Genomic DNA, 24,384 nt, shown 5'->3' on the forward strand with positions numbered 1-24,384 from the left:
CCTACTGGTTTAATTTCAATCTACACACCACTGAATTGTAGGCGTTTTGATCCCTCTGGCCTATAAACTGGGAGACCAACGTAAAATCCCAGTGTAAACAGCCCAAGACCATTTTATTTATACATTTGTATCAAAATAGAACTTGAATTCCAACTTGGATTTAAAATTATGCAGATTATTTTTTTCCCTTCTCTCTCAGCAGACATTTCTCCTTTATCATAATGTGTCTTCTGAGTCACTTACAGCTGCAGGGGATGAAGTCTTTGCAACCTCTACTTTCCAGAAAATCATCCTAACAGAGCTGACACAACCAACTCTTGTTACCCCAACACACACCCAGACAGTTTCAACAAGCTAAATTCCTAAGGTAGCTGAAGGAAAAAATGGGCTATTTTTAGCAGTTCAAGAAATAAAAGCCCAGACTATTGGATATTAAAAAAGTTTATGAAAGATGCTGTACATGGTTACATCTTAAGGCTAATCCAAGAAACACAGACTGAAATCACCATTTTATACAGAGGGCAGAACAGATGCCCAAGTTTCCACAGTTTGTCCAAATATGTCAGAGAAAAAAGCCAGGACAGAGAAAGGCTTAGAGCAACACAGGGCAGTGAGATTATTTTTCTCTTTCAAAATTGCTTTCCACATTTGCGCTTTTAGAAAAGTTTCAAATTTAGCTCCAAAATATGAAAATCAGTTATTTCAAAAGAGATCACATAACTGACCTACTTCTAACATTAGTTACAATTAAAGAAAAAAGCAAACAAAAAAAACCCCCGAAACAACAATTGTTTTCTTTTTTTCAAGGTCTGAATATTTTTTTAATGCCCTTTCCCTCCTTTTCTGGAACTGGCACTAGCTGTCAAATCTTTATTTGCTGTAAATATGGTAAAAATTGTGTTAAGTGGTCCAAAATGAAAAAGACCTTCTCATTTTGCTTTGTAGACTTTTTGGTTGACTGGCTCCTTTTTCTCCTCCTTTTTCCCTTTTTCTGAGTAGTTACAACCACCACCCTAAATGTGTCTTTTGGTCTCCAATGGAACTTCTAACTTGTTCAGATTTTCTGCCCTTTTTTTAATTTTTTTTTTTTTATTTTTAGAAAAATAAGATTAAGCACAACAAGAGAAGTTATGCATATCTATAGAAGAGATTTTAGACCTACATAAAGTAGAGCTCAGAATTAGACCCCACATCTAGGCCTGAATTTTGTGAGTTTGATGACCAGAAGAGATTTCTGGTGCATGTGTGAAGAGGGACAGTGGGAGGTGGGGTGAAAAGGTTGATAGGAGGAATGTACTTGAACCACAGGGGGTAGAGCTTCAACAGATGAGTCTGCTGGTGCTTGAAGGGAGGAGAAAAAAAAGAAAACTTGGGAGGGGGAAAAAAAAAAGACAAGCACCAATACCCCAACATTTTAACAGCCTAGGGTATACCAGATATCTTTTCCAGAATCCAAGGACAAGTACTTACGTTTTGGAATTTTTCTTTTCACTTGGTTTGGCTCAGTGCTACTGAAAAAGTTTGTCCAAAAGTCCATGTGCCGAGCCAACATTTATTAGGTTTCAATTTCCAGCTGAAGCCACAACTGCTGCTATGAAAATTAATGTGGCAATTGAACCAGAAAGCAAAGCAATGGAAAAGACTGCACTGGTATGTAACAAGTACATTCACTGGCACCAAGAGAAAAAATTGTATTATATCAACCTGTGTCATAGACATTTTTCTCTTCTCATTACTAGAGAAAAAATGTGCAAATCAAAATTTATTGTTTGGCCAGAGGATATTATATGAATAGTTATAAATTCCTCATCACCCAACCTCAGTGGATTACCACCTGTCCTAAAATATGAAGCAGGAATTTAAAGAGTAACCCCTGCTATGTTGCCATCAACAAGATTCAATGAAGAATACTGCAAATTGCCAGTCTAGCCAGTCAGAAAGCCTGAACTGCTCACATGAAATATCTTTGCCAAAACCCATGTATCCCTCAAACTTCTGCTGGACTATGTGATAAATGTATGTTGGCTGAAGAGAATGAAAAATGGGCAAGCAATAGTTTCACTTCAGCTACAGATTCAAGTAGCAGAATATATGCATGTACTGAGAGTATATGAATAGTTAGTTAAAACAAATCTAAACAAAGATCAAGTCACCACCAGGATTCCAGATGGGTTTCAAGTCCACAAACAAATGCACAAAGTACTTACAGCATATGCATGGTCACAGGAAAGGACAACTACATACTGAATTGTATGGAAGTTTCCAACAGACTACATCAGGAGACCTGACTCTTCCCGTTTTTACCATGAGGCTGACAATGAGATAGAAGTAAACCACCCCTGAACAGCACCAGTGGTCTAATCTCAGACAACACACATAAAAATCTCAGCTGAAGGAGGTAGGTTGAAGTGCTGACAGCATTATTTGAGCCTGTTGTCAAACCCTGCTTATCCCTCCTCTTGAATAACTTCAAAATGTTGGATGTATTTGATATGGGTTGCCAACTTCATACATTTTCATTAAGAAAAATAAGGTTCACGGTTTTGTCCAGGCTCATGCACACTCAGATTTCCAAAAAAGCTCTGGCAAATTAGATAATCTTCCTCTGCTGTATTAAAGAATGAGAGTTTAATGCCATCACATCTCCAGAATCTGAAGTTCTCCTAGAAGCAGTGACCTGTCCTCCCTTTCAGTTGAAGCAAGCTCAACAAAAAAAGAAGCCAGGTTATTTTGTGTGCATCCATGTAGCTGATAAAGAAATTATACCATCTCTGATGACACAGAGATGTCATAGACAGATGACAGATTTCAGAGACAGATTTACATTCCCTATGCCAGCCACAAATTAGGTATGTACAATAAAGCCTTCGAGCTAGAGATTTTAAGAATATAGGAGATGATATACACTTCAGGCCACAGCTTTTTTTGGAAATCTTAAACATAATTATTTATGTGAATAATAACCTAAGGGTACCCAGGATAAAGAACTTAAGGACTGGGCAAAGACCCTGAAATCATGAGTGTTGAGATAGAGATAGATAGATAGATAGATACCAAAGAATAAGGTACCAAAGTAGAAGTGGCAAACATGGAGGAAGAAGTTACAAGGAAAGTTTAACTCAAAGAAATAAAAATCAGAAGAAAAGCAGAAGCAAAAGAGAAAACGCACACAGCCAGGACACAGATATAGTTTTGTAATAAACCTATTTGGGAATAATTTGTTTTCCTATTTTCCACCCTGTTACACCTCCCCCTGCCATTCCCAGCCTCTTGAATCAAGATGATGTTTCACAAAGATTTTAAATCAACTTAATTCCATCTGAAAAGGGAAGTCTTTCCCCTAAGCATTGAGTTGTTGCTCCCACTGCCTCCCTTCTGCTAGTGCTAGCTTCTGTAGAGTTCTGCAGTGCTATTTGACTGTAAATGGAACACAGCAGAAACAGTACTAAGAAGACTTAGGTCCCCAAAGGTGGTAACAGGTCCTTTATCATATTTGTGTAACACCTCCAGGTAGTACACTCAGCTTTCTAAAGAATTCCATAGCCTACTCCCTAGAAATGCACCAAAGTGAGTTCATTTATACATAAACTAAAACACTTTTCTATAGGAGATCCCTACTAGCAGTATCTACAAGTCTTCATTGCAGTGTGATTTATTGCAGAACAAAAAAAAACACCTTGTCCCCTAACTTCTCACAATTAACTTTCCTCTCCTGGTAGCCATTGACAACAAGCCTGCTGCAGACAAATCAAATACACTGGAAACCTGCCATTAGGGAAAATAAATCAATGCACTTCCAAGGGTTTGCAAACAAGCACCACATGAATCCCTGTTCACCTTGCTCTTGAGTGCAGGCATGTGCTTTACAAAGCCATCTGCTCAGCAGCCTGAGAAATCAGTACCTTACTTACTGATGGGTGCCACACGTGTGGCACCAGCCACTAAGTGCAGGCCCAGAACACAGAAGTTTTCCTCTGTCAGATGTGAAATGAAGAGAAGAGGAAGCATGCTAGCTATCCCCTGGAGCATAGACTTCTCATTAATATTCCTCTTCTATGTTAACAGTGATCAGAAAACAGAGAAAGCTAGCAGGAAGGTTATGACATTACCTTCAATCTCTCTTTTGTGTCTCACACTTGCAATAATGAAAGATCACACCACAGAAACAAATTCTTGCAAACAGCTTGATGCAAAAATGCTGAGCAAAAGATAGCTCTGCAAGTTTGTGACTCTTCTTCCATTAGTCTCTCTAAAACCATATTCATGAAGTTTATTTAAGTGTCACATATATATTATCACCTCTTAGATCAGTACTATCAAATGCTTGCCAACATTCTGACTTCTGCCAATTGCTTTTAGTTTCTCTTTCCTTTTCCACTACTATATTTGAAGAGAGAGAAGGAAAAAGAAAAGAAAAAAAAAAGTGACTGACTTCAGTAGAAGAAAAATTATTCCAAATCCTTTAAACAGTTGCTCTGCTAAATTGACACAAGTTTAACAACGTGTACTTGGCACATTCCTCTTGCCACGAATACAAGAAACTTTAAAAAGAAAACCTCACTCAAAGCAGGGAAATCTTTTAAAGATACAGCACATAGCTTGCTGAACAGTGGTTTGATACCTGTTACAAAGCCATTTGTAGATTCAAGTGTTCAAACAACAACAAAGACAACATAACTGTAAAGGCTTTTTCTTTTTTTTGAAATCTTCTTCTGAATAGAATGATGACTGAATGGGGAGTCAAATCTGACCAACCCATTCTCACTCAAACTGTACATTCCAGACAGTGCAGAGACACAGCAGAGGAGAAAGTCTATGAGGCCCAGGTACAACTGTGCAGAAAAATAGACCAGAAGAGACAACAGTACTTTTGCTTGATTCAAGGGTACATGATGTTTCCTAGCTCCCAGGGTTCCCAAAATCCCGTCACCTTCTACAAATGTGGAGAGTTCTTTTAATCCAAGGACATGCTGAACATTCACAGCACAGCATGACAAAGAGAGCTCGTAAATTTTAAAGAGATTGTTTATTTCAAGGAAACCGACTATCAAGTGACAGCAAAATCTCAGCTCGAGAGGAAAACTGTACTTCATGGCCTCATTTAAGTCCCAAGCAAATCTTTATTTGACAATCACAGAATTAGAAACACTGTGGCTGGCAATATATCAAAATAAAACAATAACAACAAAAGCTTGTTATTGGAATAGGAGAACACTGCATGTTCACTGCAGGTGCACCAGCAGAGAGACCTGGGGAAACCTTTTCCTAGTAACACTTAAATCTATAGGCATTAGCCACTCACTCCATCACACACTGAAGCCATCTAGAATAGCAAAAGAAGAAAGCAACAAGTCTTATATGTGAGCATGGGAGCTCTGCTTCCTCTGTATCAACATGGAAAACACGAGATCATATTCCAACACCACTTTGTAGGCTGGACATTGTGAGAACCTATGTATACGAGCCCAAACCTTAAAATCAAAGAGACTTCTACTAGGTGGACAAAAACAAAGAGCGGAAGGAAGGGTGGAGCACCACGTTACTCTTGATCTGTAATTCGCTACCTCGCAGCATTGCTGTCAGGAAGCTCAATGCACACAAGCTGTGTTTCAGCAACAGTTACACTTTTACATACCAGAATAAGCTGTGTTTCATGAGAACCAGGGTAAAAGGGCACTAAAAAATAACTTTGTAGGATAACACAGTATGTAGCACCCAAACAGCAAGAAAACAGAGTACTTGCTTTTAAGAGCGCCAATGGTCAGGTTATATAATGACAACTGCAGAACTGCAGATACTTTTGGGTACTAAGACTGCTACAAAGTAAGCAGGTAAGAGTTTTTCCTCTCCCCTGAGCAAAATCTGTCTGAACTCTTCACCTAGTAATTTTTTCCCGGCATATGGAGAATATAAGGAAAAATATCAAAATGGTAAGTATATAAACCAGTTTTCTTTCCTCTACCCCCCTCCCCACCCATCAGCAAATTGTTCATTAGAACAAATCCTCAGACAATTATACTCAAAGCAAAGTTGCAAACTACAGAGAAGGCAGGTGTATTGCAGTGCACAGTGAGTTTTAAAGAGATTACAAAGAGAGGGAGAAAGAAAGTCATCTACCCCTGTGCAACCTTTCCAGTATGAATAAATTGTGATTCAGGTTTGCCTCTAGACGAGTCAATTCACGCACCCAGATCCACAGACTGCACTGACAGTATCTTTTACTAATACCCATTTCACATTATGTTCCTGTTTTAACCATACTAATCTTTCTTTTCTCTCGCTAGTGAGTTTTAAAAGCTGCTGCAGTACTTTTAACAGCTTTATGATGTGTGTTAATGGATGTTTTGCTAACAGTACACAAGAGGGACTTTTACCAGCAAGCTGTCACCGCTGCTGTTCCTCCTCCTTATCTAGTTACTGGTCATCAGATTAGATCCCTACCACCTACTTAGACAGCTAAAAAAAGAAAAAGAAAAAAAAAAATAGAAAGAAAAAAAAAGTGGGAATCAAGGAAAGAAAACCTTCAAAGAAAGCAAACTTGCAGCTCAAACTGGAAGAACTTTATGTAAATTTCGATGTATTTTCTTTCCTCTGTAATATTCTGCCTAAGCCACTCAATCAAGCAGGAATGACATGGAAAGAATGGGACTAATGCGAACAATGAATGATCCATAAATGTCTACAAGATTATATAACTGAGGATGAGATGGCATGCATGTGTGCGTGCATTTGGGGGAAAGGAGGAGAAACAGACAAGGGGAAAGAGGAGGAAACAACATCCCCAGTCATAGATACAGGACTCAGTACAGTTCTTACTCAGTTTCCCTCTCTTCCCAAAAGACAAATATTTTAATTAACCAAGGGCAATCAGGCAGCTAAGGGATAAAAGCAAAAGAAAACCTATTTGCTAATGAATACACTTCAAAATATCTCTGGCTGAAATTGCACCAAAACTGCAGTATCATGAAACACAGCTCATAGACAACCATGTTTATACTAAAGCAATTAACACACGGTACATTTCCTGCACTGTTATTATCATTGGCATTCTCACTGTGTTTGCTACACATTTAGAGCCTTGGCAGGTTAAGAGATATTCTTATAAAGTTAAAAACAAAACGTTGCTGATTTGAAATGTACTCACTGTTATTTTTCAGGAACTCCTATATTTACTTTACACCATTCCCAGAGGAGAGCTGAACAGTTGCATTAGTTCTGCAAGGAAAAGATATTCAAAATAAACTTTGCAAAGGCTTTGAGCCAAAAAAACTTTACAAATGTAACTTTTTAGACCCAGTACCCACTTGCTCTACAAGGCTGCACACTGTGGCTTTGCATAATCACCACCCACATTTCAGTACAATCATTTCATCTGAAATTCATCAGCGGTTTGATCACTTGTGTGAGCATAAACTTAGGAAAAGGAGCACACGCGCCCCCTCCCATCCCCTAAGAAGCTCTCGGCTGCCGGGTCGAGGGGGAGGCATGCCCTCGGAGGCGGCGGCTGGGTACCAACGCCGAGCTCGGGGCTGGCTGCCTGCGGGGATGCACTTGCTTCAAAGTTGAGCCTTCTCCTCCCGAGCGGCGCCCGCGGCGGTGCGGACACTTGCTGCGGCCGCAGTCTCCGCCCGGGCCCGACTCCGCGCATTAACCCCCGCGGGTCCGGCCGCGGCCGCTGCCCCGCACGCCGCCCCTCGGCCCCCCGGTCCCGCCGGCTCGGGGGAGGCCCCGCCACCACTCACCCCCCGCGCCCGGAGGTGCGCGGCTCCCGTCCGCTCCCCTCGCCAGCGGCCTCCGGCCACCAGGAGCAGCCGGTGGCGGGCAGGGCTGCCCGGGGCACGGGAGGGGCTGAGGAGGGGACGGAGCGGGAGGAGGTGGTGGCGGAGGAGGAGGCGGAGGCGCCGGCGAAGTCGCGGCGGGGAGAACCGGGAGGCTGTGGCGGCAGCGGCCGGGGGCCGGCGGAGAGGGCAGGGCGGCGGGAGGAGCCGCTGTGCGAGGCGAGGCGGGTCGGGTCGGGCCGGGCCGCCCCCCCGCCGGCAGCCGCCGTCCGAGGCCCCGCCGCACTGACAAGCACAGCGCTGCGCTTCCTCTTTCTCACAGCCGCGGCGGCCGCCCCCCGCCCGCACCTCCCGCCGCGGGGACCGGCTGCGGAGCTCTCCCGGGCAGGTGCGGGGCTCGCCGGCCGCCGGCCCCGTCCCGTTCTTCCTCCCCGGCTGCCCTGCGCGCCTCTCCGCGCTCCCCCGCACCGCCCGGCCAGCGCCGCTGCCGCGTCCCCGCTCCGGACCGAGGCTCTCCTACCTCCGGCGTGGGCAGCGTCCCCCGCCCCGAGCACAGCGGGGCCGCTCGGCCGCCCCCGCCGCGGGAGCCGCGCTCCGCGCCGTTGCCGCCGCCGCCTCGGTGCGGTGCGCTGGGCTGCCCCCGGCACTATCCCATCCCGGGGCTCGCACAGGCACCCGCCGCTCTCACTTCCTCTTCCTTCCTCCTGCTGGCCGGGCCGTGATGTGCAGCCCCGGGCCAGCTGCCGCCGAGGGGTCCCGCGGATCGGCAGCACCTGCGGGCGGGGGGCGACACCCGCTCCCGCCCCCGCCCGCTGCCGCTCCGCTTCCCCCGCGCGGGGGTGCGGCTGTTGTCCCTCCTCCTGCAGCTCCTAAACGAGGGATCTGGGGCTACCTCCTTGCCTTTGAATAGCTGTTTGTGTTTTGATGCCGCTTCCCTTCCCGGAGAGCCGCCGCCGCCGCCGAGCAGCCCTGCAGCGGGCACGCTGCGGCGCACGTCTGTCTGTTCGCCCCCGAAGCGAGCGAGCCGCCGCGGGAGCCCAGCCCAGCCCAGCCGGGCCGCTCCGGGCCGGGACCCGCCGGGAGGGGGCGGCCGCTGCCCCGCTCCGCACCCCTGCCCGGCTCCGCCGCTGGGTACCGGCGGCTGCCCAGGCCCCGGCGCTTCAGCATCCCTGCGGCCCGCCAGCGCCGGGGAGTGACGAGTGCCCAACTCGGGGGTTTTGCTCGCTGGAAAAGTCAAATATCAGAGCTCTGATTTTGCTCTCCGTCCCCCTGAAAGAAAAGTGATCAATAAGCTTTTGTTTATTTTTCTTTAATGCCTTAACCCACAGTTGCTGTGTGAACTACAAACTACACAGGGTATGTGACCCTGCAAACCATCAAATTATATCTTCTAATACCAGATAGTGAGGGTGATGTTTTCCTTTTTTTTTTTTTTTGGTCTTAAGTCCTGTACATTTCACTTTGATAAGAACTGATAGCCACGAAGCCTGGTTGTGGTACAGCAACTTTTATTGTGTGGTGTAACAAAATTTACTTATTGTGAACTATCCCATCATACATGAAGACCAAAACCTGCAGAATTACTGATTCTAATCTTGCATAAAATTATATACAAGAGGATCTTTATGCAGGGTAATAATTCCCAGTGATTTCCCATAAAACCACTCTTCTGCAACACCCAAGTCCTCAAACCACAATAATGCTGTTATGCATCAGCTGATATTTAAGAGGCTCATTGCTCTGAAAGTCCCACAGCTGCTTACTAGGATTTTATACCCAGCAGAATTGCTGTGGGCTTTCCAGAAGAGGAAGGAGACTTCTTTCCCTCCTTAGACTGTAATGCGCCATGACAGCAATACACCAGATCTAAGCAAACACTTTGTGTTGGATCTGAGCAAATACACCGGTGTGAGGCAATAAATGGCATGACTCACCTGAGTCACAGATGACTGTTTTTATAGGACTAGAGCAGAGATTCCACTAATGACAGGGGCTAAGAGTAGACCCCAAAACCGTGGAAGCTCCTTTTCATGCATGTAGAAACTGCCTGCCTCATCCCCCCTCCTCTGGCAGCTTTCAGGCAGGTGTGTGGCACAGGTGACAGCAACGACGCTGGGGGAGCTGGGCAGGAAACATCACCATTCTGCATCCTAAAACTTCACCATGGCAGCATTCCCTTCAATCAAGGAACATTTCTCTGAAGCCATTGAGTTTTAGGACCTCCTTGAGCACTGAAATTCATGGAGAAGCTGGACTTTGCATACTGAAATTAATACACTGGTTCCTGTGTTAAATATACATTTTTAATCACATTTTCATGTTGTTTTATTAAGGTAGAACTCCAACCCTGAAAACATGAGGTCCATATGTAATATATTTCATATTAAATACGCTGAAAACACTTATCAAACCATCTCAAGAGTTTCTCACAGATTTAAAAAGTTTTAAGTAAAAGTTTTATTGAAAGAGGGATAATAACCACAGCAAGTAAAGAGTGATTAAGTTTGCATTTGAACAGTTTCCGTAATCCTGAGACTTTTCCCCTACATTTGTTACATGCATTTTGGTGCTTCACATAGAAACCAGAGTGTTTACAACTTAGAAAAGGGCATAGTAAATACAATACAAGGTGTGCAAGAGGATGATGTTTATTTCATTTTCCAATATTGACTCAGGTCAGTTTTCCAGTATGGTCACAAGGGAGGTAAACATACAGATATACAGTGTTTGGAAAGATGTTTGGAACAATATTAAGTGTGAACAAAATTTAAAATTCAAAATTTCATTCTTCACGTTTCAATTTTCTCTCATGCTCAACAACAAAAAATCATTTAAATTGATTTCAGCTGTATATTACCATAATAGTTGGATTTTGAACAGTGCAGGAGAATGGTAATTTACCAGTGCTATTGTAACACAGTTTAAAAGAAAACTTGTGAAAAAAAAATTCTACTAGCTTCTGGAAAAAAATTCAATACAAAATTTTACTGCACAGTTCAAGAGAACAAGCTAGAAAACTGGAGAGAGCACTCCAATGAAACCTTCTCTTTATTCCTATTCTTATCTAATATCCACAGTATGGCAGCCATTGCACCAAGATTGGGATTACTTTTGGTCTTCAAAAGTCCAGGGAACCTCTACTCAGGATAGATATGTACAGAAGCACTTGGCTGCTATGGTAATTTCCTGATTTATTTAGTAATAGTCCCTTTTCTGATGTCTGTTATGAAACTGCACCTTAACTTTACAGCTGATGTGTTTACAGCCAAAATCAGAGTGGATCATAAAACATGGGCATAAGATGTTTGCCAGATAATTCTAGAAAGCCAGAAGAGGGAGTGCAGGAACAGAAAACACCAAGAATGAAGCATTTTAATTTTTGTGCCTATTTCAGCTACAACCTTAAAGAGACGTAAATGGATAGATAGATAGATAGATAGATAGATAGATAGATAGATAGATAGATAGATAGATAGATAGATAGATAGATAGATAGATAAAAGAATTTCCAGGAAGAACTACTGTATGGCTGTGCTGACAACAAAGATATTGCAGGATAGTCCAGTAGGTGCTAATCACCTGTAGAAACCCGGCCTGTTGAAATCTCCCCTTGACTGACCTCAAAACTGTAGAAATCATCAAAGCCATTAGTCACTTCTGACAGTGAACACCTTAGATCCTGAGATAAAAGAGTTCCTGACAATTTTTGAAGTTTTGTTATAGTACTTCTGGCCAAAACTTTCCTGATACAAAAATTATCCAAAATTGCCTTTTTTACACCCAATAGGAAAGATGGTTGGATTTTAGTGTGCTTATAGGCTTTATGAATACCAGTATTTTAATGGTATATAAGTAATTACCTACAGAACCTTGTTCATAACCATTAAAGTGTACCACAATGCTATCTGTGATATAGAAACACGATAAAGAACCATTATTACATTTTTACTTTTTAGAATCCACAGATAAATTTCCCTTTTTTAACAATACAATCTATTGTGTTTGAATGAGAATATTTTGTCTATGCATATGTTCATTTTTGTGAGAGGTGAATTGAGTCCTGGGAACAAAATATTAAAACCATGCTTATTGGGCCATTTCTTTCTACTGGTGATAATGCTGTGATGAACTTTCCTCTCTGGTAAATTATTTTGCAACAGATTAAAGAGTGAACATGAAAAAAACTGAATATCTAAACTGTGCATGTATAGAGTAGTAGATATTTTTAATAGGTCATGAAGATCTGACAAAAATTATTAAAAAATAAAACATAAATAAAAATGGTCTGTTATCAGAAGTTTCAAGCTTCTGCATTTTTCTAAAATGCAGTATTCTTGCAGATGTCCATGCTTGAATCCCTAAATTATAGTTACTGGTTTGCTGCTTATATGTATGAATTTTATATTCATATGTACATACATAATACATGCATTTGGTGCAGGACAATTACACAAGGTCAGGATGATGAAAGGGTTATTATGACTCAGTTTTAGTGTACCTATCCAGACTTTCAAAATCTGCTTTTGTATATTCATTTGTATTTAACGTATGTTGAGAAAGTGATGACCTTTGCAGTATGGACAGCTTAATGAAGAAAGAAATAAATCTCACATAAGAATGGTTTTAATTAACCTAGGAAGTCTCATTCTAAAAAGTAGTTTGGGTCTGTTTATGGACTTATTTCCATCTCATCTGTTTAAATATCTACAATAAGATAATTGTTAGAAGTTAAGACTGTGTAATTATAATACTTATGATCATTACGCTACTTGTGAAATCCAAGCATTGCCAAGCAGGAAAATGAAGAGGTCAAGAATGGCCATTAACCTAATGGATTTCTATGAAGAAAAGCACGCCTCTGCAAATTGTTTTTGCTGACACTGGTCTTCTGTATTTTAGTTTGCCTTTAAGAACCTCCTCAGTACTTAGAATCATAGATTCATAGAATTTTTTTTGTTAGAAGCAACTTTAAAGATATCTAGCTCCAACCCCCCTGCCATGGTCAGGGACAGCTTCCACCAGACCTGGTTGCTCAGACCTTCATCCAGCCTGGCCTTGAACGGGGATGGGACATCCATAGCTTCTCTGAGCAGCCTGTTCCAATGCCTCACCACCCTCACAGCAACGAATTTCCTCCTCATTTCCTACTCTCTTTCAGTTTGAAGCCTCTTGTCCTGTCATAACATGCCCTTATAAAAAGTTCTTCTCCATCATTTTTATAAGCCCGCTTTAAGTATTGAAGAGTCACAATTATGTCACCATTGAAGCCTTCTCTTTTCCAGCCTTTCCTTGTATGAGCCCTGCTCCATCCATCTGACCATCCTGGGACCTCTGGACTCACTCCAACAGGTCGGTGTCCTTCCTGTGTCCTCCCAGAGCTGGATGCAGCTCTCCAGGTGGGGTCTCACCAGAGCAGAGGGGCAGAATCCCCTCCCTGGCCCTGCTGCCCACACTGCTTTGGATGGCATCCTGTCCTTCAGATGTGTCAAACTTTCCATAGCATAATCAGCTTAGGTGAATATTAGGGTGAAGAGACATAGAATAACAACTTTGTAGGACAACATGTTCAGTATGTAGTACCTGAACAGCAAGAATACAGAAGTAATTGCTTTTAAGATTCATGTTCATGACCAACAAGATCTAGAAGTGATTTAATCATTATCTGCTTCTATGTGAAAAAGAAAAATTTAGAAACAGCTCTAAACATTTAAGAAAAACAAGAAAACAATTTAATGTTGAAGTTCAGAAAGTTCTGAACTTCAGGGGAGCTTCTCTTCTGTTGCAGTGGAAACAATTAACCATTGGAGCTGCCCAATGGTTATTATATGTTGGTCCTAACCAGAAAAGTTTAAAACAGACCAGGCATTTTACTGTGACACTGGTGCTAGCTAAATGTAATTTTTATAACTGCATGGAAGAAAACTCAATAAAAGGAATAGCCCAGTGAGTGTGGCTTTCACCCTCCATTCCCAGGGCTTAATTCATCCATCACAGATGTGAGGAGAAATAGCTCTTTAGGTAGAAACAGCTTCTGATCATCCTCAAATGATGAAAAAAGTGTTTAATGCTTGGTCTAGGGAATGGGATGCTGATTATCAGTCATCTTAGGGAACAGACCATGATATCTAGTTGTGCACATTGACAAAAGAAAGCAACCAGGCAGGCTCCCAGCCCTGGCCAGCTACTGGTTGTATGGCTGCTGGCAATCCTGCCCCCTCACTCTGTGTAACACCAGCTGTTTATCAAAAGTCCTCAGAGAAGGCACTAGAGGAATTTTGATCACCTTTCCAAGTGATAACAGAGTTGTTTGCTGCATGCCATGTTTTCTTCTCTACCACACAGTGATTTTCCTAATGTCTGTAACATTTTATGATAAAGCCTCCTACGTGTTTCAACAACATTTAAGTACCAATATTTTTACTACTTGTTTTAATCTTCCTGTTATTCCCTCATCTGGAAAGGATAGAGCTGGGCAGCCAGGGAATGGGTACTCCTGGGTTTTGACTCAAGTATAAGCCTTTAATCCACCACAGAATTGTGGGTGAACTGTATGAGTTTTAAGAATTTATTTTCTCCCCTGTCTCTTTCTTTTCTTTCCTTTTATTCTGTTGTTGAGGGGTTTTTGTTTACTTATTTGTTTATTTTTTAAATTTGTCAGAGTTTAAGCTCTAAGTTCTCCAAGACAGATTTTTTTCTCTCAGTGTAGATAACCAATATATTTCAAGTCCAGTTTCATTTGGGGTCTCCTGTTGCAAGTGCAGCACAGTTATTATCAACTAAGCTAGCTTTTTGAAGACACTCACTGCATTTTAATTGAGATTTCTTTACCCCCTCTGCTATCCTTGTAAATAATAGCATTTTGTACTAGCCAGTACAAAACCTAGAGAAAACTTAGACAAGAAAAGCTCCAAACCTTATGGACTGCTCAGTCTTTCAACAGGCTGAAACCTTCTTTAATATTCACCCATTTTCTAGTCACCTTGTCACTATACAGATTAATATTTGATAAAAGTGGCCTATTTTTATCAATTTAGCAGCTGTGTTGTATGTGCAGTTGAGGTTTAACGAGTACTAAGCCATGCCATCTACTACTACAGATCTTTAATATTAAAGACATGTTCATAGAATCATAAACCCATAGAACAATTTGGGTTGTAGGAGGCCTGAAAGACACCCTTGGGTGTCCCATGGGCAGGGACACCTTCCACCAGGTGCTCAAAGCCCCCCCCAACCTGCCTTGAGCACTTCCAGGGATGAGGCATCCACAGCTGCTCAAGAAACCTGCTCCAGTACCTCACCACTCTCACAGGACAGCATTTCTTCCTAAAATCTGATCTAAATCTACCAAACCCCATTGTTCTATCACTATGTGCCCTTAAGAAATGTTCCATTCTTTCTGTGGAGCAGCTGTGCTCAATAGGCAAAAAGGACGTCAACAAGCAAGAAAGATAAGCACTACTCAAACTCATGATAAATGCCACCCATTCCCCAAAATGCAGAGTTTAACATGTAGGGAAAACAAGCAGGTACAGACAAAATCAGAGAAGTAGTGCAACGTCTGTCTCCAAATCATTCCTAATCAAGCTCAGATTCTCCTGTCCCAGGTCACAGCATGACAAATAGGGCTGCACAAGCAAACCCTCCCTAGGATTTACTCACAAGTCTTCTGACAGATTTTTCACTTTTCTTGCTGGAAATAACAGACTATTCTGTCTATCATCCATTCTAATTCCTTCATAAAATTAATCGATGAACAGCAACTGCTGGCAGCAGAGCAGCAATAGACGGAGAGCACAAAATCGCTGCTCCAAGGTGTGCTGGATGCCCACTTCTCTAATGAGGTGATTACCTCCAGCTGCTTCACTGAATGGACCCACACAAACAAGTGGCACTCCAGCAGCAGCCGCAGAAGCAGCACAAATGCACTTGTGAATGCCTTTCAGCATTCGCACTTGGCCTTTCTCCCTTCTGCATTTATTATTCCATTATTACGGAAAGTCACTTTGCCTATAAAATATTTTGCCCGGCTGTCACATTTTATTTTGCATATTTCTTGAGGAGTGTAATGCTCATGGCTGAAAATACCTGTCCCTGCCAAAAAAATTCATGACGCTTCAGAGCTGGGTAAAAAGAACTTTTTAAAGCATCCTAACCTTTGAGCACACATCCCTTAGATAGCACAGTATCCTACATAATGTCCATTTAGAATAAACATATACAAAAACTGGGCGGCAATTTTCCAAACGACTCACTTCAGTGCACGCAGTTCTTCAGAGAAGTGGAAAGGCTCTAAGAGTTATGTATTATTCACATCATTGTTGGACTATACTAAATTAGAGGAACTCTGAAAAGCCCAGGCAAAGGTCTTGTAGGTAGCACTGTGTCCTGTTATGAACTGATGAAGGTGATTCACTAGTCTTACTCCCTCATGTTTTAATATGGTTCTCCTAAGTACTTACATATTTCATGCCTCCTGTTGTCTTTTTCCCTTTTTTGTCCTCCTTTTATTCCATAGCTCAAAGCACTGTCTGCTTTTATTGTCAAGGCCTTGAAGTTAGAGCCTTCAATATTTTTCATTGCTAATACATGGTGGTGACTGCATTACATCTTTTCTATTTAACCTCTTCCTGTACCTCTCAACATTTTTCCATGCTGCTTTCCTGCCTGTTTCACCTGATCTGAGCAAGGCCATCCTTTGGCAAGGCTTTGGGGCAGGTTTTCTTCCCAGATGACAGTGATAAGTGTGGAGAGGAGGACAAGGGTGGCGTAGGGTTTGGTCAGTCAGACTGGTACAGATGGGGAAGCAGCAGCCTTGGTCCACAGCCTGGCATTTAAAGATGAACTGCAAATGGGCATTTACAAGTATTTATGAGCTGCTGTAGCTATGTGGCAAATTTTCTTTGCTGTGGAGCTTGTAATCTCTGGCAAAGGGCGAGGCAGATGACTGGAGGCTGCAGTCCCTCAAATGCCCTGGCCTGAACCAGCAGAGTTTGAATCCAAGATTTTCATCTGGAGAGTTACCATCACCCTGTGAATGTCACAAGTTCAGTTTCCAAGCCTGAGGTCAGAGACAGGAGAATTATCTATTTGCTGAAGTGTAGTTTTAAGTCAACAACAACTCTTCATGTATTCCTATCAAACTTGATGGATACTTTGGTTTAAAATACTATTTTTTTAAAAAGAGAAAATTTTTAGGCTGGCACTTCTAAGTGAAAAAACATGGCAAAGCCTGTGACCTTTCAAGACATAAGCTATCTAAAAGCCCTATTCTTTAAAACAATGCAGAAAATTAAATATTTTATTCAGTATGAAATAAAATAAAATGGGGTACCAGAAGATCATTTTGGTACCACAACAAAGTTTTAAAAAATTAAAATACTCATACAAATATATTTATAAAGATAAATATATTTAAATTTAATTTAAGATAAAATATTTTTCAAATCAACTCAAAAAAACCCAGAGCATGGGAAATATTTTCCAGTTCAACTGACAAATCGATGGACTCCTTACTGTGAATGTCTCACTCACACCCTTCTTAATGGCTTAACAGTAAAAGGACTGAACATCTGCAGCTCCTACTCAAGTTGGACATTTAGTATTCATAAGCCAATAGAATCATCTGATTGTGCAGCACTTGTGGGGGGGAAAATCAAGTCCTTAATTTGTCACAAGTGCATAAATGGTGGTAGAAGTGCTTAAATTTACACCCCCCTGCCAGAAAGCATTGACTACTACAAAAGGATTGCAATTCTCCTGCCTTGCAGGGAGCCTAAATTCCTGCCCCAGGATACAAGATGCCCCTGCTGTCTTCTCAATCTAAATTGAGGGGAAAAATGTGTCCTTTTAGGTCCCAAGGACTAATTAGTCAATGCTTGTAAAGATCTCTGAAGGTGAAAAGTGTATCTAAGCTTTACCATGACAGATGGCTATGCTTTAATTTTAGAGGTTTTCTTTAAAAAAGCTGTTTTGTGGAAGCCCTTTTTCACTTCACTGTCCACTAGTGCAGATGATTCATTTTGAACTGGTGTACAGATGGGGGAACAGGATGCCCAAAACCTCTGTTCTGGCTGTGAGCATTCAGAAAGAAGAACCTTAAATATTGATTTACTTTATGAACCAGAGTTCCCTACTGTTTTGCAGTAGTGTAAAATATCATAAAATGCTGCCAATTCTGCTTGTCTCTTCTCTTTCCCATCTGTGATAGTTTTACAGAATATCTTCCCAAAAATAAATGAAGTGCAAGACCTCTGGAGAATGGAATGGTCTGTGTGTCACCAAAAGTAGTGTACTACACCATGTTCCCACACCTGTCCTCATGCCCTGTTGCAATTAGCATCTTGCACAGATCCTTGAGCATATGTTTTCTTCGTCATCCTGTGGAATATTCCACTACACTACACTACAGCAAGCTGTCAAAGCCTTTGCTGAAAGAAATAATGACTAATGATTTATGCTAAAATCAGCACTGCAATCCTCTGCTGCAAAAACTGCTGTGGTGTAAAAACAGCAAGAAGACAGCTCACAGGGTTTTGCTGATTGTTTTCTAAGGAATGGCACAGAATTGATAAGCCATAGTCTCATGCTTATGTACGGTGTGGCTTTATGGAAGAATCCAGAGAGAGAGAATACAAAAAATGCAGGAAGGATTTTGCAGGGAATGAGGGATTCATTCCCTTCACCTTGCTAACCATATCAAGCCTGCCCACTAGAACTGCTCAGAACAGCAGCCCTTTCCAAGGGACAATATTGTAGAGTCCAGGTTACTCCTACAGATATCAGTACAGTACACTTATTGGGAAAGAGTAGTATAAACCTTCTAAAGGAAATTATGTTTGGGTTTTTTTAAAGACTCATAAATAACTGACCATTTTTCCAGAAACATATTTTCAATGGGGCTGTTTCCTGTGAAATTTTCCCCCTCCCAGATTCTTTAGCCAGCAAAATTCTAAAAAGCTTGATCAGGCTAGAGATGATTTAGGTTTTGGTTTGGCTTTTTTCCCTTCTTACCCACAATTTTTGTCTTAATATATATGCATGTTAGGTACATCCATGTTGATAACAGCTCTCAGTCATTGCTATATCGTTAAGTTGGACACATTCCCTGGCATTTGGAGGATGGCAGCTGATCTGATGTGTGAACTCAACTCTGTTTTTTATTTCTTTTCCATAGGAAAATGGGACCTACAGGTCTGGTAAACAGTTCAGCAGAGTAAGGATAAGAAGCTTTCTGCAAGAAGCATGAAGTCAGCAACTCTACAATGTTGGGCCACCAAGTTTGAAAGATATAACCTCTCAGTGCTGCTGTGGAGACTCCCTGCTTTTTTTTTCAGCAGGAAGCTGGACTCTTCCAACCTCTGTGTTTCTTTCTGATGAATGTTCAAGCTGCTTCCTCGGCAGCTTGTAGGATCTGCCATGCCTCAAAAAGGAGCTTCTCAGATGGCAGCTCCCACACTTCAATATCAGGTCACACTAGAGACATGGGGTGCTCAAGCCTTAACCTGAAATGCTACTTAGAATTACTGCTACTGAAATGGACTTAGAATTTTAATGTGGTTGGAGTTTTCTCTCCACCTACCTGCATCCCTATTGATCCAAGTGAGGAGCCAGGCAAATATTTGTTTGGAAAAAATAGTGCTGATCAAAAGAAAACTAATTTGCTTTGCTGTGATGTTAGCCAGAATAGAGCTATCACATAAGGTCTCTGTCCATATCCTATTTGTCCTGATGCTGGTTGAATCATCTACATCTTACTCTTATCTCTGACTTCATGTTGTGTCCTGTACATTAGTCAAATATTTCAGTAATTGCAACGTTTTTTCATTAGAAGGAGATACTAAAGCAAAATCTGTTATCTTTGAAGCAGACTTGCCAGTTTACAGAGGATGTAAATAAACTGCATTTCCTTTAGGATAACAGAAATCAAACAACAGAAGACAAGTTGATGGACTACATGACTTTGTTCATCTATACTCAGTCCAAAAGTTTTCTTTGTATGTTTTGCTCATTGCTCCAGCTACGTTGCTTGGGCTTTTCTATCACTACTTTTTTGATGTGTCCTGCTATTCATACATTTAACTGTCTTCCAGTGAACACTTTAATGCCACTCCCTCCTCCTCCATTGTTTATCCCTGGAAATCTCCTCAGATGGAAGAGATGAATGGAGTGAAGTCAGCCTGTTTAATGTTGTTCTTTTGAACAGTATTCGGTGCCCACTAATTATTTCTTAACTGTCCTGGTTCTTGGTATTTTTAAGATCTGTTTCACCATTGAGATGATTTAAAAACCTCTCTGATCTTTTTTTTTTCTTTTTTTTTTCTTTTTTTTCTTTTTTTTCCCATATCTCCTCTGCTGTCGGTTTTTCTCTTGGCACTGCCTGAGAAAAAGGGCAAAGAACAATTTCCAAAGAAACATTTCAGTCTCTTAACGAAATTAAGTTCACTTTGGGAGTCCCCCAAAAATGTTGAACCTTTCTTGTGCAGTAGATTGGCCCACTGTCTTGATAGAATTATTCTTAATTGTCTCACAGCAGTTTTCCCTTTTGTACATGTACACATCTCTAAATATTGTTCCTCTCACTATGCTGTTCTTCATGTTCATTTGAATCATTTATCTTGTGGCTTTAGCAGCCATCAGGTCATTTTATTCTCTTCCTTGGGAACCACATTTGTTCAAGACTTTGCGTTTTAGAACTATAGAGTGAAGGGGCTTATTTTATCTCAGAAAGGCAGCAGCTCTGTCGCCCCCTTCCTTCCCATTTTTTGTCACTCATGTCATCATCAAAGGGTTGTTTTGACAAGAGCCAGGCAGTTTTTGTTTCTTTGGTTTTTTTTCTCCCAGGCTCTTCCTTCCCATGACTTGACACCATCCCACTACATAGACTCACGGATTCTGACACTGACAGTCATCAATAAAACAACAAGATGTGGGCATCACAACACAAAATCCATCTGAGTCCTTTTTACACAGCAGATAAAATGCATCTTTGTCTTCATCCTACACATTGGTAGGAGCTTTTTGCTCAGTGTTGATGAGTTCTCCAGGCTGCCATTTGAGTACAGCAGAGAAAATTCTTTCTTGTATGGGAGTACACTGGCAGTTGTCTGTTTATTTGGTGCTCTGGACAGTTCTTCCACAGGGGATCAAACCAATCACCCCAGTCAGGCACCTGGTGCTTCATGAAAGATCATTGTTTATTTGCTCTTCTGGCCAGCCTGTGCACTCACAGGACTGCAGTGCCTACATGAAGCAGATAATGGCTTTGAGAGGGCTTTTTTTGCACCATCAAGCACTGCAAACATTGCTTCCTGGCAGTTAGGCAACACATCTGCAGCAGGTACCATCTCCTCCCACTGCCTCACCTTGACATCTTGCCCATGGCAGATCTGGGGGAATCAGCTGCTCTAACCAAAACAGAAGAGCAGACCACTAACCCTAACCCTAACCAAAATAGAAGAGCAGACCACTAACCCTAACCCTAACCAAAATAGAAGAGCAGCTTATTCTGGGGATACGTGTCATACACACAGACAGCTTCATCCCCTCATTCCCTGTCATTCTCAGCTGGGAATAAAAAAAAATTTATTATTTTTTTCCAGAAAACCCAAACAGTTCCCTGACTGGCACCAGCCCCACATACAGTTTAGAATAAGGCCCTAGACACACGAACAGGAAAAACCAGAAAAATTTTTTTATAGCAGGACAAGATTGTAACCCCTCACTCCCCAGTATGTCTTTAGACCAAAAAAAGGCTATGTCTAGGCTTCCCAGCATCAGCAGACAATTCTAAAGGCTTTCCCTCAGTTCAGTCCCTTCAAAATTGTCCTTTTTTTCCCATATAGCATATTACAAGCTGTAGCTTGGGAACAAGGAAGTTGCTAAAGCAATTTAAAAGTGTTTTTCCAGAGAATGGCTCCGGCTCTTCTTGCTTTCTATAATCACAATATCAAAACAATGTCTGCTAAAAATACAGTCAGCTAAAAAAAGGTGGGAAGAATGTGTTCATTTTGGTTTGTATCATGCACTTTGATGCAGTTTTTGCTGCAGAATGAGAGCAGCTGTGCTGTAATTAACAGAGTCTGGTACAGAGAAGGTGGTCATTTGTTCTTGGAAATCACTGGGATTTTGGTTTTGTTTTTTCTTTCCCTAGAGATGGACTAAGCAAGCACTTGCTAGACATTTGTTCTTTTGTGATGTACCATTATTAGCATGTGTTGTTACAGGTTTTCCAATCATTGCAACATAGACCTTCATAAATAAAAAGAGAGACCCTGAAGGCTCTCTGTGAAATATGAAGGTGTTCAAAGATCTACTTTCACCCCCTCAGAAGAGTTTACAAATAAGCCAAATAGCTGCTTTTTTTTTTTTTTTTTGACAAATGGTGAGCCTGAAAATAAAAATAACTATTGCTTGTTAGGATCACTAGGAGGAAGGGGCTTCTGAAGAGTTTCTGAGGGTGCAGAAAACCTATTGTAGAAGGAGTACTAAAACAGATCACTGAATGGATCTGCTGAGGATGAGGAAACCTAATTATTTTCTGTAATTAGTTGCCTCCCAAGATGAGGAGGCTGGATGCTGGAGTGGCGTGGCTCAGCAGCCACCCATTAAAATCAAGAGGTCTCAAGTGGTTTTCTCCAGCTGGGGGTCTGGTCCTTGGCTGCCTGCTGCAATCATGGATCTGAAACAGACCTGTTTGATGTGGGATGCCACAGAATTCACAGAATGACTAGGTTGGAAGAGACCTTCAAGATCGTTGAGTCCAACCCATGGCCCAGCACCTCAACTATACCATGGCACCGAATCCTACACACTGTTGTGGTTTAACGTAGTTCAGTTACACACACGGGAAGCAGAACACTAGTACAGTTCCAAAGGATCAGAGAAACTTCATTATTCCCAACCAACACTGAACAATATCTGGGGTCTTTTTCTAAGGATCAAAGTGTCGAGTTATGCATGAGTCTTGGGTCTTCAAAGAGACAGGAGGAGTTGTTGGTCATTGTAAAATTGTTTATTGCATGAATACGTCAGCCTTGAAGGCAAAGAGTTTAGAGTATTAAAGTCTGTGCTAAAAGCTTTCTGGCATAGAGTCCTGATGTTCTGAGCAGAGGCAGCAGAAGCAGTAGCAACTACCAGAAGTTACTGCCACCTTTTTTTGCACCCCAATGCAGGGGGATTTTATTCATAAATCATCCAATCAGCTAAAAACACGATCCTAAAGCATTATTCCTACATCTATCTGGGCCTAAATCTAATGTGCAGAAGTAGTGTCAGTTTTTACACAAAATCTACACATATAGTTCTATCTATTCACACAAATAGTTCTATCTGTTCTGCCTGGAAATGCAAGCAATGTTCTGCTAAGTTTTCTCTATGTATGGAGCTAAGTTAATTTTGAGGAAGATATCACTACTGAACTTTAAGCTAGGCTTTAGGGCTTTTTTCTAGTTAACACAGTCTCTTAAGGCACTTAAGATATATTTCTACTTACTTAAAACTAAAACTTACACTCCTACTTCATGTCTGTGTGGCTTACTATATTTCAGTTTCTGTAAAGGTTCCAATTCAATCCCTGCATTCCTTTATCTCTCTGTGGGACTCAGAGAGGCCTCTATTTCATGCACTCCAACATCAAAGAAATGACAAAGTGGGCTTTAGACCTAAACCATACAATATGTAATGAAAGCATCGCATTTTTTGCAGCACTCATTTCTGGAATTTCTGAAAGCAGTATATTTTTCCAAACCCAGTATCCTCACAGCATGTAGCTGTATTAGCTCTACAGAGCACCAATTTCTCTCTACAGTTTGCTCTCAAGAACCTTTTAGAATGTTTCCCTAGGTGATGAGCAGTTCAGAACTAGCTTCTTTTGAGGCGTTACATTTAGTCATCTCTTTGTGTGAGATAGAAAGGAGACCTTAAATGAAATACCCTTGAGAAGAGTTCTGGAAAAGGCAGGAGGAAAAAAATAATCAGGATCTGAAAACAAGATGGCATAAAGGCCAGAAGTGGCTATATAGTTTTACCAAGGTTACTGGGGACAAAAGAACCTAAGCAAGCTTCATTTATTCTGCAAAGCAAACCACAAAAAAACAATTGTTAGGCACAATGTGATTCATAGTACAAGGATTCAGGTTGTATGTCTGCTTACCTGGGGACATGAAGTAGCTTCAAAACCTTTTCACCTCACATTTGAAGCAGCTGCTCCCTCACTCCTGTTGCATTTGGTATCAATTTGGGGTGATCTCATAATTGACTCAGTCTCCTAATCATGCTTGTCACAGATGGGTGCTGCTGAAAACAGTTAGTAATTAATTTACAGAAGATCGGGAATAGTGGAAAAACATTACTCATTCAATTAAAACTACTGGCTTTGCTGGCTCTGAAATCAAAACTGCTTATTAAGCAATAGGAAGAGATTTCTGCCCTGTTCTTTTTACAATTTACTTCCTTAGGTAAGATCATAGGCTACAAGGGGGATCTACGCTCAGATTTTCTGCTACCTGAAGGGGGCAAGAACCACTCAGAAAGGCAAAATGTAAGGAAAATATAATCTTTCCCTGAAGGCTCCTTGTTTCCTCTGGAGAATGAGCTGTGATGCTGTTAA

The 24,384-nt window shown here is 41.5% G+C and overlaps 1 protein-coding gene across 3 annotated transcripts in view; it reads right to left on the bottom strand.

Moving 5' to 3' along the window:
• Window positions 1-8,837, bottom strand: part of ELMO1 (engulfment and cell motility 1) — a 303,458-nt gene extending 294,621 nt beyond the window's left edge. Inside the window, exons 1-2 of one of the 3 annotated variants that reach the window (XM_077178465.1) lie at window positions 8,299-8,837; window positions 7,145-7,215 (exon numbers count right to left, since the gene is read on the bottom strand). The gene's annotated coding sequence lies outside the window, so the exon portion shown is untranslated. Of the gene's footprint in view, window positions 1-7,144; window positions 7,216-7,742; window positions 7,891-8,298 lie in introns of those variants that run through there. The other 2 variants (XM_077178469.1, XM_054637468.2) reach the window with 2 other exon arrangements.
• Window positions 8,838-24,384: the final 15,547 nt, after the last annotated feature.

This window comes from Agelaius phoeniceus, chromosome 1 (genome assembly GCF_051311805.1).
Source record: "Agelaius phoeniceus isolate bAgePho1 chromosome 1, bAgePho1.hap1, whole genome shotgun sequence".
Classification (NCBI taxonomy): domain Eukaryota; kingdom Metazoa; phylum Chordata; class Aves; order Passeriformes; family Icteridae; genus Agelaius; species Agelaius phoeniceus.